At 58.2% G+C, this 14,977-nt stretch overlaps 1 protein-coding gene and 1 long non-coding RNA gene across 2 annotated transcripts in view; one reads left to right on the top strand and one right to left on the bottom strand.

The window, feature by feature from the left end:
- Window positions 1-2,833: 2,833 nt before the first annotated feature.
- LOC127046565 (uncharacterized) lies at window positions 2,834-3,981 on the bottom strand. The gene is made up of 2 exons (XR_007773123.1): window positions 3,229-3,981; window positions 2,834-2,985 (listed from the first exon to the last, which is right to left on the bottom strand). It is a non-coding gene; the product is annotated as an uncharacterized LOC127046565 (long non-coding RNA).
- Window positions 3,982-7,992: 4,011 nt separating this feature from the next.
- RUSC2 (RUN and SH3 domain containing 2) overlaps window positions 7,993-14,977 on the top strand; it is a 74,295-nt gene continuing 67,310 nt past the window's right edge. The window contains exon 1 of the mRNA XM_050943531.1: window positions 7,993-8,038. The gene's annotated coding sequence lies outside the window, so the exon portion shown is untranslated. The remainder of the gene's footprint in view (window positions 8,039-14,977) is intronic.

The raw sequence follows: 14,977 nt of genomic DNA, 5'->3' as shown, positions 1-14,977 counted from the left end.
GACAGGTGGGGGAGGGCTGATGGGGGTCAGGGCGGGGACATGGGAACAGGTGAGGAAGGGATCATGGGGACAGGTGGGGGAGGGGTGATGGGGGCTGGGACGTGGGGACAGGTGAGGAAGGGGTGATGAGGACATGGGGAGGAGGGCTGATGGGGGTCAGGGTGGGGACATGGGGGCTGGTGGGGGAGGGGTGAGGAAGGGGTGATGGGGGCTGGTGGGGGAGGGGTGATGGCGATGAGGGCGGGGACATGGGGGCTGGTGGGGGAGGGGTGATGTCGCTCAGGGCGGGGAGAGGGGGACAGGTGGGGGAGGGGTGATGGGGGCTGGGACGTGGAGACAGGTGAGGAAGGGGTGATGGGGGCTGGTGGGGGAGGGCTGATGGGGGTCAGGGCGGGGCCATGGGGGAGGGGTGAGGAAGGGGTGATGGGGGCTGGTGGGGGAGGGCTGATGGGGGTCAGGGAGGGGACATGGGGACAGGTGAGGGAGGGGTGATGAGGACATGGGGAGGAGGGCTGATGGGGGTCAGGGCGGGGAGAGGGGGACAGGTGGGGGAGGGGTGATGGGGACAGGGGGCAGGTGGGGGGCAGTGGGGTACAGAGGCGGTCCCGGTCTCTCAGCGCTCAGGGGAGGGGCCGTGCGGAAGCCCCGCCCGCGGTGTGTGTCCGGAGCCGAGGCCGGAGCTGGAGCGGCCGGTAAGGGCGGGAGCTCGCGGGGTTCGCGGCGCCGGGGCTGGGGGGCTGGTGCGGGCCGCGCCCGGGGAGTTCAGCCGCTCCGTGCCCGGCCGCGGGCACCTGCCCCCGGGAAGCGAGCCGAGCCGGGCCGGGCCGGGCCGGGCCGAGCCGAGCCGAGCCGCGCACCCCGGACGGGGCAGCCGCCGGGCGAAGGGGGAGCGCGGAGGCTCGCGCCGCTGCAGGGAATCCGGGCCCGGGCCAGACCCGCTCCCGCCCGGCTGGGAAGCGGAGCCGGAGCCCCGCCGTGTGGGGATCCAGCGGCAGCCCCGTTAGTCCGGGGGCACCTCGGAGACTGACGCGCTGGTTTGGCCGTGAGCTGCCCTGGGCGGGGGGTGCCGGAGTGGGACGTGCCGCGGGCAGAGCTGTAGGAGCCTCCCGTCCTCGCACGGGCTCCGTGTCTGCCTGGTGCGGGAGGTGCCCCCCTCCCCGCAGCCGGGTGCCCCCGTGCAAGCCCAGCAAACGCCACCTGTTCACACCCCGAACCGTGCACGTCTCAGCGTGGGGTGCCCAGGACTGCGCCCTTGCTTCTGTCAGGCTGCACTAGATCAGCAGTGGCCAAAAGGAGACCGCACTTCTTCAGGGCTTGATCAGCAGCACCGCGCACCGCGCACCGCTCAGCTGGAGTGCAGTGAGGCAGGCTGCCAGTCTCGGTTTCAGGGCACCCTAACCCAGCCCCCCAGAGTCCAGCCTCAGGGCCTGCAGCCCCCACGATCTGTAATGTGGAGCAGCGGGCGCTGGAGACTACAGCTCCTGGGGGTCGGCCGAACTTGGGGCACTGTGTGCTGGGGCTTCTTGTACTGAAGGTGAAAGACCTTCACGTTGCTTTGCACAAGTAAGTGTAGTGTTTCCTAAGCTGCGCCATGGTCCTTAGTGGGCCTGTGCGTGTCCAGGCTTTGGGTGAGGCTGCTGGTTGCTGGGGCAGGGCTCTGGGCAGGGGCGTGTGCTCCAGGGGGTGGGTAATGTGCCAGAACCAACCCGCCCTGTCCTAGGGGTTCTCTGAGTGACCCTGATCGGGAGTTCTCGTGGGCGTTCCTAATGCCAGCTTGTGTTCATTTCCCATCTCTGCTGGCCCTGGCCCTGGCCCTGGCCCTGGCCCCTGGGTGGCTGGTGAGTGATTTGCATAATTACCACATGTTTATTTCTCAATAACTCTTCAGTGAATATGCAAATCTGGATGGTGCCTGAGAGCTGGATTGTCAGGTCCTGTGCTAGCAGCCAAGGTGCCCTGTTAGCCTCTCCTGCCCATCAGCTGACACAGAGAAATGCCAGGATCAGAGGAAAAAGACACAGGCAATGGGGGTTGAAAAATAAATTAAAATCTCTCCTCTCCCCAACACAAAACAAGTCAGCCAGGCTCCAGGTCCCAGAGGAACTATCTTAAATTGCTGGGCCCACAGTTTGTTCCATCCTGGCCCCACCCCACAATCCAGCCTCCTCTCTGGGGCTGGGAGGGCCCTTTCCAGCAGAGGTGGGGAGGGCTCCTAACACTGAGTCTCACAAGGCAAAACAAAGCTACAGACCCAGCCGTGTAGCTCCCGGCTCTGAGCCTGCCTGGTGTGCTTACCCAGAGTGCACAGATGTAAGTGCTTTACACCCACCCACCCCCCCGCCTGGATTTTGGTGTCTGGCGAGGGCCCCTAGTTTCCGCAGTGTCTGAGCATTGGCTGGAAACACTTTTCTTCTTCCGGTGGGAGCGCTGCAGTGCGCCGAGACCCATCAGGGAGCGATGGTGTCGCTCCAGTCGCCAGCCCGCGGTGTTATGTCAGGGATCCATTTGGCCTGTTGAGATTGGCTCTTCCCTGCAGGGGCCACTGCAGACTGTCACTGCAGCATGTTCAGCGTTGTCGCATGGTGACTGTCCCAGGCGATGGGATTCTCGCCCAGCCTGCGCTCTCCGTCGCAGAGCATCCTCCAAGGGCGGCCATGCAGAGGGCGTAAGGTGCCCTGGGATCTTTGTGAGAGTAGGGGGCTGTGCCCAGAACATGTACGTCTTTAGCTGGCTCTGTTTTGGAGACTGCCTATAGGTGTGAAACCCTCATGCCTATGGTATCAGGGGGCAGCCGTGTCAGTCTGTATCCACAAAAACAATGGGGAGTCCGGTGGCACCTTAAAGACTAACAGATTTATTTGGGCAGCAGCTTTTGTGGGTAAAAAACCCACTTCTTCAGATGCAACCTATGGCTTGATCAGCAGCACCGTGCTTCTGGCTTTGAACAGCGCTCATCTAGAGTGCAGTGAGTCAGGCTGCGAGTCTCTGTTTCAGGGCAAATTACAACCAATAAAGACCATTTCTCTCAGCCTCATTCTGCAGTTCAGCAGCCTGCGTTCCATCACCCCCTGCTTGAAGGGAAGTGGGTTTTAATAACCCCCTGTCTGCCTGTTGTGCTGGGTGGAGCCCCTGGCTGTGCTGAGCTGTCAGCTCCCTGCCTTCCTGTGCAAAGCCAAGCCCCCCCGCCAAAGTCTTAGACTTTGGCTATAAATGGATCTGGCCTCTCACCCTGTGGGATGCAGCTGGAAACTGGATCCTGGCCAGACTTGTTCTTAATTTGGAAAGCGCGACATGCCCCTGTCGGCCCTTCTCTTCCCCACGCTGTTCGCCTGCGCGGGGTCTGTCTCTGGCCAGCCTGGCCTGGAGGAGGAATCGCTCCCGGGTTCTCTCTGCTGCCAGCCCACTGAAGCTTGTGCTGCCAGGCGGTGCACAGACTTGCCGTGTGAGATGTTGCACACCCTTAGCGCTGGTCTGTTATATAACACCATGAACAAGCATTATTTGATCTGATAAGTGCCGCTCAAGCAAAAGCCAATTCTTCCAGTCCTGGGTGCCAGCCCGGGAGCTCCCACACCCAGCATGTATGTGCAAGTGGCCTGGTTTTCAGCTGTGCTGAGCCACCCCAGCTCCCATTGCCTTCAGTGGGATCTGTGGCTCTATCTAGGAATTTATGTGGCTCCCATCACTGTGACTTCTGGGCACCTCCCAGTTGCTAATGTGCTTGTCCTCTAGCATTCCTGTACAGCAGGGAATGCTGTCACCCATTGTGCGGACGAGGAAGGGGGCCAGGGAAGATTGACTTGTCTAGGGTCACACACGGAGTCTGCGGTTGTGCCAGGAATTGAACCCAGGTCTTTTGAGTGGCAGTGCAATGCCCTCCCCACTAACCCCACTTGCCAGTGCTCAGCACCTCTGCCAGTCCATTGCCATTCAAGATCTGGGGCGAGGAGCTGGATTTTAGGCACTTGTTCGAGATGTGGTGGACCGACAGAGTGCAGGTGGTGATCTGAAACAAGAAAACAGCGCGTAAAGAAAAAGAAGTGAATCCCCTGAGTGTAGATGAAAAGAAGCAAAGCACCCTGCCAGGCAGGCAGTGAGGAAGGCCAAAGCCATCGCCCCAGACGAACTGCATGCATGATCCACTGTTAGCTGGCAAAGAGCTCTAGAGCTTGGCAGAAATGAGCTGGAAAGGAAAGGCGGATGGTCGTATAGCACCATGTGGAGGTGATAACCAGGGAGACTGCTCGTAACCCCAGAACAAGTGATGGAGAGGGAGAAACAATACTTTGAGAGGCTCTTACATGAGGCAAATCCCTTCCTGGTGGGGCTGCCAATGTGCAATCCCTAAGTGCACCTGAGCCCGACATAGCAGAGGAGGAGGTGAGACGTGCTGTCCAGGTCCCACTGCCTTACTGCTCCTCATTGCATGAAGTGGAGGTGGACGTGCTGAGCAGAGTGGTTCTAACTGTGTGGTGAGACAAGAATTCCTGAAGACTGGTGAAGTCTTTCCTGGTCCCAATACACAAGAAGGGGAGCACCATGAATGTGGAAACTGCTGAGGTTTAAAGCTATTGGTGGATAAGATTGATACTGGCACACATCTGGGATGCTCAGATTGGGAGGCGGGACACCACTTCGAGCACGAGCAGGTCAGGTTTAGGAAAGGACGAAGAACAGCATAGGCCAGTTTTGTAATTTGCCAAGGGATAGAGAAGCACCCACGGCACCGGCAGGATAGCTTCTGGGCTTTCATAGACCTAGAAAAGGCAACCGCTAAAGCGGATGGAAGATGCTGAGGAAATATGGCGCGTCTCAGGGTCCAGTAACTGATGAATGACCTGTAAAGATCCCAGCCTTCTGGAATGACAAGGCTCTTTGGAGTGAAAGTTGGACGCACTGGGGTCAGCCCTCAATCTGCTGCTGTTTCTCATATCGACGGGCTGTGTCAGCAGGATGAGCCCAGTGGGGAAAGATGAGCAGCTGCTCTATGCAAATGACAGGCAATAAGGGCATCCTCGAAAGAGCGAGAGGAAACAGTAAACCAGCGGGATGAGCAGCTAAGTTGACGTGGAGCAAATGGGCCTGATTGAGGCGGGGCCTGTGGGTCAGTAGAGCTGCCACAGGGCAATTGGCCTTATTGGTGAGAGTAAACCAGCCTGACCAGTTCAGGTACCTTGGTGGCCAAGCTATGGAGACAGCAGGCTTTGCCCTGAGATGCAGTCCAGGCTGGGGAGTGGAATAACATCTCACTGGTTGGTTATGACAAGTGTATGCCAATGAGACAGCGCCCAACTGACTGGAACCGTGGTTTTCAGCCTGTGCTCCATGGACTCCTGGGGGTCTCCAGACTATATCTGAGGGGCTCACGAGAGGTGGTTGTTACCATACAACAGGGGGTTTCAACCTGGGGTCCACAGACTGTCTAAGATTTCCAAAGGGGTCTGCACCTCCATTCGAAATGTTTCAGAGGCTCGCAAATGAAAAAAGGTTGAAAACCACAGTATAGGACAATGGTGCGCCCTGCTGTGCAATATGGTGCAGAAGCGTGGGCGATAGAGACAGCAGGGTCAACGCCTGCAGGTGTTTGAGATGAGGTGTCCTTGTGTCATAAGAGGAGTTACAGAGAGAGGAGAGATCCGAAATGAAAGCGTTCAGACACTGTCAAAGGCCAGGGCGTGGCTGACAAAATCCAGGAAGCCTGACTTCGCTGGCTTCCACCTGTGCTGAGAAGGAATGAAGGGGACCTGATGAAGACAGCATGGCGGGGGAGAGTGGAGGAAAGAGACCCGAGAGGAAAGCTGAGGAAGCAATGGATGGATTGCATCACAGAAGAAAAATGGGCAGACCTTAGTGCCGCCTCAAACAGGTGAAGATGGCGGATGCCGACCGTGTAAAACTGAGGCCTTTTCCTGTAGCCATATGAGGAGAGCAGCAGCCATTAGCAGAGAAGCAGGAAGTCATATCTGCTGCTAAGAAGGTGACCTCAACCTAATGGCACCCATGACGCCCGCGGGAGCATCTTAATGCGCCCGTGTCCTGGCCCCCGGGAGAGCACCCGCCGAAATGCCGCCGAATTTCAGTGGCATTTCGGTGGGGACGCCACTCGATGATGACACTTGTCGCCAACAAGTGATGTCATCGAGAGGCGTCGCCCCCGAATTTCAGCGGCGACGCCTCTCGGTGACGCCGCTTGTCGATGGCAAGCGGTGTCATCCAGAGGCGTCACCACCGAAATGCTGCCAAAATTCGGTGACATTTCGGCGGGTGCTCCACCGCCACAGTGGTCCTTCGTCTGGTGCCCGGCAGACTAAAAGGCTGGGGACCACTGAGCTAAAGGAACACATCTTAAGATGGTTAAAGAAAACTTAGTCTGATAGTATCTGTCTGGCAAGAAATCACTTTTCAATGGTTGTGGTTGTGAAACCCTCGTTTCTTTATTGTTTTGTCATTATGGTCCCCAGTTCCCTATTGTTTACCTGTCTGGTCTCTGTCTGGTTCTTTGATTGTTACATAATTAATGTTGCTGGATGTAAATGAATGAAGGTGGTGGGGTAGGTGTGATGCAGCAGGGACTGTCTGCATGGGGGATGGGAGAGTAGGGGGTGATTTTAGGTGATGGACAGGACCTGAGCCTGTAACCTGAGCCAGGGAGGCGGGATGGGGAGTCAACACCTTTGCCCGGGAAGCTGGACAAAGGAAGGGGCCGGCTGGAAAGGGTTTTTCAGTTTCGGTTTTGGGCTGGATGGGTGAATGCAGGGAATACCAAACTGGGATCTAAGCTCCCTGAACCCCCAGAAGGACTTGATTGAGGGGTCCTGGTTGTGCCTACAAGCTCTGCTGTAACCTGTGTTCCTATTGTCCAATAAACCTTCTGTTTCACTGGCTGGCTGAGAGTCACTGTGAGTCCCAGGAAGAGGGCTGCAGGGTCCTGACTCCCCATACTTGGTGACCGTAGGATTGGTTAGAGAATTTTGTTCCGCTATGTTAGGATGGGTTAGTAACATTTTAGTACAATGATTGGTTAAGGTGCAGCTAGAACTGACTCAAATGTCACTATATACACTGGGGTCCAAAGGAAGTTCTTTGGGAACCAACTCCAGGACACAACCCAAAATCAGAGCTGCCAGACCTCAGCTCTCCGCCAATGGCACCGGGCAGAGACTGGAGACCCCAAATGGACCTGATCCTGACTGGCCAGCAGGGAAAGTTCATCTGCCTTATCGGAAGTGGGGAGCACTGTGTGTGCAGTGTGTGCAGTCTGGTTTGGGGATTGTTAATAAATAGAGGATATGTAGGGTGTTACTGTGTGTGGCTCTTTCACTGGTAAAAGACCCCGGAAACCCACAAAAGATTAAGCCCTGAGTCCACAGGGAATGGGTGTTTGCTCTGAGTCCACAGGGAATGGGTGTTTACCCCTCTGTGGGCTCCAGGCTCTACTCCTCTGGGCTCCAGGTAAAGTTCGGTGCCTTTCACTTGGAGCCTAGGGACTGGGAAAGGTGGTGGTGGTGCCTAAATGAACCGGGTTACGCCTTGAGCCCCTAGGAACTAGGTAGAGGTGGGTGCCCCTAGAGTGTGCAAGTGACAGAGAATTTTGAGCGGGTAACAACCTGACAAGCCTGTGATGGTTGCGGCAATTGCCTGCCTGTCCTCAGAAGATCTTACTGAATTAAATTTTAAGTATCTTTGGGGTCCATTGTATTAAATGCAGTGTTTGTATTATTGTGGGCCAGGATTGCCTGTGTCCAGGAAATGTGATGCGAGCCTGGCAATTCAAAGGACTATGTTGAAAAGGTGCCAGAAAAGAATGGCGCTTGGAGACACTGTACGAAGTTGTTGTTTCCTGGAGAATCCCAAGGGAGAAGTTGGGGATCAAAAGGGTGTGAGTTGTAAAGGGAACAGGCTGATCTTCCCACTCTGGGTTCTGGTTCTGAATCTGAAGCCCTCATTAACTTGTAATCATAGGGAACCCCACCAGTGGGTTTTGAAGGAGCCCGAGGCTGGAGTTGGGATGACCTCTGGCTAGCTTTCTAGCATGCAGGTACGTTCTTCTATATTTTGTCATATGTGTTCTCTGTGAAGCTTTCACTTTCAGAATAAATATGCTTGCTTAGAAAGAGCTGGGTGGTGACTTGGTAAGTGCAGGCCATTACACGGGTCAGAACCCTGGAGAGAAAGCAAAGCGCAGACGCTGGCCTTTTAGGCAGTCTGGCTTGCTGGGACTATCACAGTGTAGGCAGGGAGCTGTGCAGCCTTTAAACCCTGCTCGCGTGGGAGAGAGACATGGAGGTGGTGAGAAGAGGGTTCATCCACTTCACAGAAGCAAGGAGGTCAGACCCTATCCTGGTGTCATTTCATTGTGTGGGCACAGACCGTAATCTCTACTGCGGCTGGCTTTGGGGGTAACTTCCCCCAATCATGGAGGATTAAGGATGAGGGAACATTGAATCCCCCAGAGATAGACGAGCTCTGGGCTATGGAGCCTGCAGCCCAAATGCTGCAGAGTTCTGCAGCAGCGCTTGCACTGGCTGTCCTCTTCTCTGCGTACAGGAGATCCCGGCAGGCAGGTTTTCTCTCCGTCCCCATGGCTTGGCTATGTCATATGCTGGCACTGCAGTCTCTGAGGGCGCATGTCCCATGCTAAAGATGAAGGCAGCTGCTCCTTTGGAAGGGAGAGAAGTACATCCTTCAGGCTGCTAGCAAACTGCCTCTTGAGGGTGGGTGACTTGTGGGCCCTTCGAAAGAAGTTCTGTGGGCTCAGAGCTTCCTGTAGCTCCACCCAGGATTAGCTCATCTGGAACTGGCTGGGACGTTTGAAGCATCAACTCTTGTACCAGAGGGGTAGCCGTGTTAATCTGGATCTGTAAAAGCAGCAAAGAATCCTGTGGCACCTTATAGACTAACAGACGTTTTGGAGCATGAGCTTTCGTGGGTGAATACCCACTTCCTCAGATGCATGCAGTGGAAATTTCCAGGGGCTGGTATATATATGCTAGCAAGCAAGCTAGAGATAACGAGGTCAGTTCAATCAGGGAGGATGAGGCCCCGGAAATCCTGGACGCCCCATCATCTCGGGCATTGGCACTCTCACTGAAGGATTGTCTGGATATATGGACTCTCTACTTAGACCCTATGCCACCAGCACTCCCAGCTATCTCCGTGACACCACTGATTTCCTGAGGAAACTACAATGCATTGGTCACCTCCCAGAAAACACCATCCTAGCCACCATGGATGTAGAGGCTCTCTACACGAACCTCCCACACACAGATGGAATACAAGCTGTCAGGAACACTATCCCTGATGATGCCACAGCACAACTGGCTGCTGAGCTCTGTGCCTTTATACTTACACACAACTATTTCAAATTTGATGACAATATATATCTCCAGATCAGTGGCACTGCTATGGGCACCCGCATGGCCCCACAATATGCCAATATCTTTATGGCCGACCTGGAACAACGCTTCCTCAGCTCTCGTCCACTCACGCTCCTTCTCTACCTACGCTACATTGATGACATCTTCATCATCTGGACCCATGGGAAGGAGACTCTGGAAAAATTCCACCACGATTTCAACAGCCTCCACCCCACCATCAACCTCAGCCTGGACCAATCTACACGGGAGGTACACTTTCTTGACACCACGGTGCAAATAAGTGATGGTCACATTAACACCACCCTATACCGAAAACCTACCCACCGCTATGCCTACCTTCATGCCTCCAGCTTCCATCCCGGACACATCACACGATCCATTGTCTGCAGCCAAGCACTGAGGTACAACCGCATCTGCTCTAACCCCTCAGACAGAGACCAACACCTACAAAATCTCCACCAAGCATTCTCAAAACTACAATACCCAAACAATACCCAAACTGGCTTCATTTGTGCAACCAGCTTCCCGCGGAACACTCACTTCTTGAGTGTGGGCAGCTGCCTGGCTGTTTTAGCCTGGGGCTCCGCGCTCATTCCCAGCCCCGTGATGTCTGCCCTGGTGCAGTCGGGAGTATGTGTGCGCGCGTTGCTTCTCTTTCCCCCGACTCTGGCACATGGGGCCTGCTTGGGGGGTTGCTCCTGGTAGCTGCTTCCTAGAAACCCAGAGAATCTCCCCCCATTCCCGTTTCCTCCTGCTCTGCTCCCCGCACCTGGGCGGAGTGATCCGGGGCTCCCCTGGCCGATTCTAACCTGTCTTGGGGAGTCACAGCTGAGAATTCGAGGGCATGGCTCCCGCTCCTGAGCCGTGCCCTGGAGCGTGAGCTGTGGTGGAGCTTGGCTCAGGGCTGCTCCGCATCCTTATCTCCCCTGCTGCTCCTGGTGACCTGCTGGTGCCTGTTCTTGCACAGACTGCCAGGCCCTTCCCCTGTGCCAGCTGTTCCCTGTGGCTCACTGCGGAGGGTGAATGTGGCCTCTTGTGTGGTGCCCTGGGGGAGCGCCAGAGAGCTCCCATCCCGCATGTGGGGACTGTCATTCTCCCAACAGCAGGCTCCCTAGTGATCTCTTCAGCCTCAGCCAGTGTAGCCCACTCAGGACCCCCAAGGCAGAGCGCCTGCTCGGGGGGCACAAGCTGCCTACTCTCCTGCTGTGCTGTGCATCTAATCCAGGTGTTCATGTGGTGCCAGCCCTGCAGTGTGTGCATGTGAACAATGAGATCCAAGGGCTTCTCTCTAGCCAGGGCTCTTAGCCGGGGGCGGGTGGTGGGGGGGGCGCCATGCCCAGGGAGACCAAAATACAAGTTCACCTGACCCAGGGCGCCATTTTCCCTAAGGTCAGCCCTGATCAGCTCCTTTCTGTCCTGGCAAAGTCTTGTGGTGACGACTGGCAGGTGTGCCTGGCATTGGGGGCTGGGGGAGATCAGTCCCTGCTGCCTGCGGTCTAAGTGAGCTCTGCGCACTGGCTGAGCCTGGGAGGGGAAGGCCGTAGGCAGCGGCAGGGTCAGTGCACCTCGATCCAGGGGCAATGAAATGACCCCGCTGTACTGGCTGTTTGTGTACAGTGACTCTGAGGACGTCCTGTCCCACCCCGTGCCAGCTGGAGCTCAGAGCTGGGATGTCCTGAGCCACCTGGAACAAGTGACTGACACCAGGTGCTAGTGCTGCTTCGCCCGGGCCCCCTGGTCCCTTGCATTGGGCAGTCACCTGCTGTCCTGCTCAGGCTGCAGAGAGCCAGCCCCTGGAGCCGGCGGGGGGTATTGGGCAAAGAACGAGGGAAGCTTATGCCTCTGTTTTGCCAGAGGGGCGGGGAACGAAGGCACAGTAAAGTCCAGGCTGCCCTGTGGGGAGAGAGAGGCAGGTAGCAGCGCATGGTGCTCCAGATGGAGCCTGTGTCCGGCCCAGGACAGTACAGCGAGCCAGGCTGCCCTGTGGGGGGAGAGGGCAGGTAGCAGCCCATGGTGCTCCAGATGGAGCCTGTGTCCGGCCCAGGACAGTACAGCGAGCCAGGCTGCCCTGTGGGGGGAGAGGGGCAGGTAGCAGCGCATGGTGCTCCAGACGGAGCCTGTGTCCGGCCCAGGACAGTACAGCGAGCCAGGCTGCCCTGTGGGGGGAGAGGGGCAGGTAGCAGCGCATGGTGCTCCAGATGGAGCCTGTGTCCGGCCCAGGACAGTACAGTGAGCCAGGCTGCCCTGTGGGGGGAGAGGGGCAGGTAGCAGCGCATGGTGCTCCAGATGGAGCCTGTGTCCGGCCCAGGACAGTACAGCGAGCCAGGCTGCCCTGTGGGGGGAGAGGGGCAGGTAGCAGCGTGCGGTGCTCCAGATGGAGCCTGTGTCCGGCCCAGGACAGTACAGCGGATCAGGCTGCCCTGTGGGGGGAGAGGGGCAGGTAGCAGCGTGCGGTGCTCCAGATGGAGCCTGTGTCCGGCCCAGGACAGCAGAGCGAGCCAGGCTGCCCTGTGGGGGGTAGGGGGTAGGTAGCAGCGCATGGTGCTCCAGACGGAGCCTGTGTCTGGCCCAGGACAGTACAGCGAGCCAGGCTGCTCTGTGGGGGGAGAGGGGCAGGTAGCAGCGCGTGGTGGTCCAGACGGAGCCTGTGTCCGGGCCGGGACAGTACAGCGAGCCAGGCTGCCCTGTGGGGGGAGAGGGGCAGGTAGCAGCGCGTGGTGGTCCAGACGGAGCCTGTGTCCGGGCCGGGACAGTACAGCGAGCCAGGCTGCCCTGTGGGGGGAGAGGGGCAGGTAGCAGCGCGTGGTGCTCCAGACGGAGTCTGTGTCTGGCCCAGGACAGTACAGCGAGCCAGGCTGCTCTGTGGGGGGAGAGGGGCAGGTAGCAGCGCGTGGTGGTCCAGACGGAGCCTGTGTCCGGCCCGGGACAGTACAGCGAGCCAGGCTGCTCTGTGGGGGGGAGAGGGGCAGGTAGCAGCGCGCGATGCTCCAGACGGAGCCTGTGTCTGGCCCGGGACAGTACAGCGAGCCAGGCTGCCCTGTGGGGGGAGAGGGGCAGGTAGCAGCGCGTGGTGGTCCAGACGGAGCCTGTGTCCGGCCCGGGACAGTACAGCGAGCCAGGCTGCTCTGTGGGGGGGAGAGGGGCAGGTAGCAGCGCGCGATGCTCCAGACGGAGCCTGTGTCTGGCCTGGGACAGTACAGCGAGCCAGGCTGCCCTGTGGGGGGAGAGGGGCAGGTAGCAGCGCGCGATGCTCCAGACGGAGCCTTTGTCTGGCCCAGGACAGTACAGCGGATCAGGCTGCCCTGTGGGGGGAGAGGGGTAGGTAGCAGCGCGCGATGCTCCAGATGGAGCCTGTGTCCGGCCCAGGACAGTACAGCGAGCCAGGCTGCCCTGTGGGGGGAGAGGGGCAGGTAGCAGCGTGCGGTGCTCCAGACGGAGCCTGTGTCCAGCCCAGGACAGTACAGCGGATCAGGCTGCTCTGTGGGGGGAAGGGAGCAGGTAGCAGTGCGCGATGCTCCAGACGGAGCCTGTGTCCGGCCCGGGACAGTACAGCGGATCAGGCTGCCCCACGCCCACACTTCCCCTGCGGAGTCTCAGCTCTTCAGAGGAAGGGGAACGGTTGTGCACGCCCTTCGCTGTCGCTGCCATCCTGCCAAGCTGACGGCCGGTCGTGGGAATGCAGGAGCAGAACTTCCTGCCTGAAGGGGAGCCAGGGAAATCTGCTTCTCTGTGGGAGAGAGGGGGATGATGGCAGGGGGCACCGGGGAGTCTGAGATGGGACAGTCCCAACCCAGCTCCCCCTGTGCTCAGGTGCCTGGAGTGGGTTCTCTGGGCCACTCGCACGTCTCAGCCGGTCCCAGTTATTGACAGGCATGTCTGTGCCCCCGAATGGAGGCTTTAACCCAGGCGATGCGTGTTAGGGTCTGTAGAAGTAACGGGGTGCGGTGCTGCCATTGGGCACCATAACCCCTTGACCCTCTGCTTCAGCTCCCCCCTGCCCAGGGCGTGGGCGTCCCTTCCTGCAGGCCACAGCTTTGGATCTTCCTCGCTGGTTGTCTGCCTCTCAGGCGGCCCTGGCTTTGCCTGACTCCTGCCCCAAATCTGCCTGCCCGTCTTCCTCCTCCTCCACCAGCCAGTCAGCCCTGATAGCTGCAGCTCCTGCTCCTCGGTGCTCAGTTCTCCTTCCATTTCTGCTGCCTGCCCGGCCACCTTCCCCCTCCGGGAACCAAGCTTCCTGCATCTGCTTAGCTCTCTCCCCACTCCTGGGCGTTTAAAATAAAAATTCAGAGATGCGAGGGCTCATGTTGGTGTTCATTAAACCCTGAGTCACCAGCATGTCAGCACCGTCGGATCGCATCTGTCACCGGGTGGGACTGTCTTGCTCACCGCAGCCAGCTCACTTTGCAAACCAGCGGCCAGCGCTCACTGCACGTGCTGCGTCTGGGCAATGAGATGTGATGAACTGGGCCTGTTCTTACTGTGGGCTGTGAATGCTGAGTGGGGGGTGTTGGCCTGGGAGGATGATCTGCATTGGGGGATGGGAGACTGGCTGGAGGGAGGAGACCTGAGCATGTAACGTGAGACCCCAGGAAGGGGTTAGAGGCCAGGTGACACCTTTGGTCAGGAAGCTGAACAAAGGCTGAGGGAAGAGGCTGGGGAGAGTGAGTTTCAGGAGCTGGCTGGGGAATGGAGGGAAGGACAGACAGGGCTCTGACCCCCGAAGGGGGCTGTGGTGCTCCTGGGACCCCAAGATGGATCTAATTGGGGAGGATCCTGTTGTCTGTACCTGCAAGACCTGTCTGGGACTGTGTTCCTGGCGTCTAAATAAACCTTCTGCTTTACTGGCTGGCTGAGAGCCACGGTGAATCACAGGAAGCCGGGGGTGCAGGGCCCTGACTCCCCGACACTCTGTGACACACCCCAAAGCCTTGTTCCTGAGGATGCACACCCAGAATCGGAATGCAGGGAGGCAGCAGTGAGGCCCAGGTGACCCGGCTTGCTCTTGGTCCTGCAGAGGGGCACGTCCTTGACCTCACACCCAAAGTCTCACTTTAGTAGCCAACCTGGGCCTGTCTGCAGAAGGAAGAGGCCGGAGCAGCCGGAACTAGCTGGCCATGCCGGACGCCGTCCAGGGACTCCGAGTATCCCAGCCTGGGGAAACCAGCCCCGCCGAGCTTAGCTGACCGTCTCGTTCTGTTACTTTGCTCCATCCCTTAATCGCTGTTGGCTTATGCTGACAAAGCAGGGCTCAGACCTAACTGTTCTCTAAGGTAGCTGGGGACGTTCAGTTCTTGTTATCCACCCCAGTGTTGGGAGAAGGCATGGAGAAGTGCCCGATCTACTGCCTCTCCTCTCCCCTCTGAACTAAACAGGCTTGATCTGCTCAGTCGGAGCCTGCCCGCTCCTGCGAGTGCTCTGCGAGGAGCAGCAGCTGGATCCCTTGTGACTCATTGAGGGCTGTTCCCCGGGAAAGGTACAAAAGTAGCATCTGGGCAGAGGACGCTGAGGCAGGTGGAGCCTGTTTCTCGCAGGGTTTGGCTCTGCCCTTCCTATCTCAGGCAGGGAGGGGGTAACAGCTGGCATGGGGTGGGAGTGTTAAC

This window comes from Gopherus flavomarginatus, chromosome 3, assembly GCF_025201925.1.
Source record: "Gopherus flavomarginatus isolate rGopFla2 chromosome 3, rGopFla2.mat.asm, whole genome shotgun sequence".
Taxonomy (NCBI): Eukaryota; Metazoa; Chordata; order Testudines; family Testudinidae; genus Gopherus; species Gopherus flavomarginatus.
The sequence above is the reverse complement of the archived record's forward strand: the minus strand, read 5'-3'. Positions and strand labels throughout refer to the sequence as shown.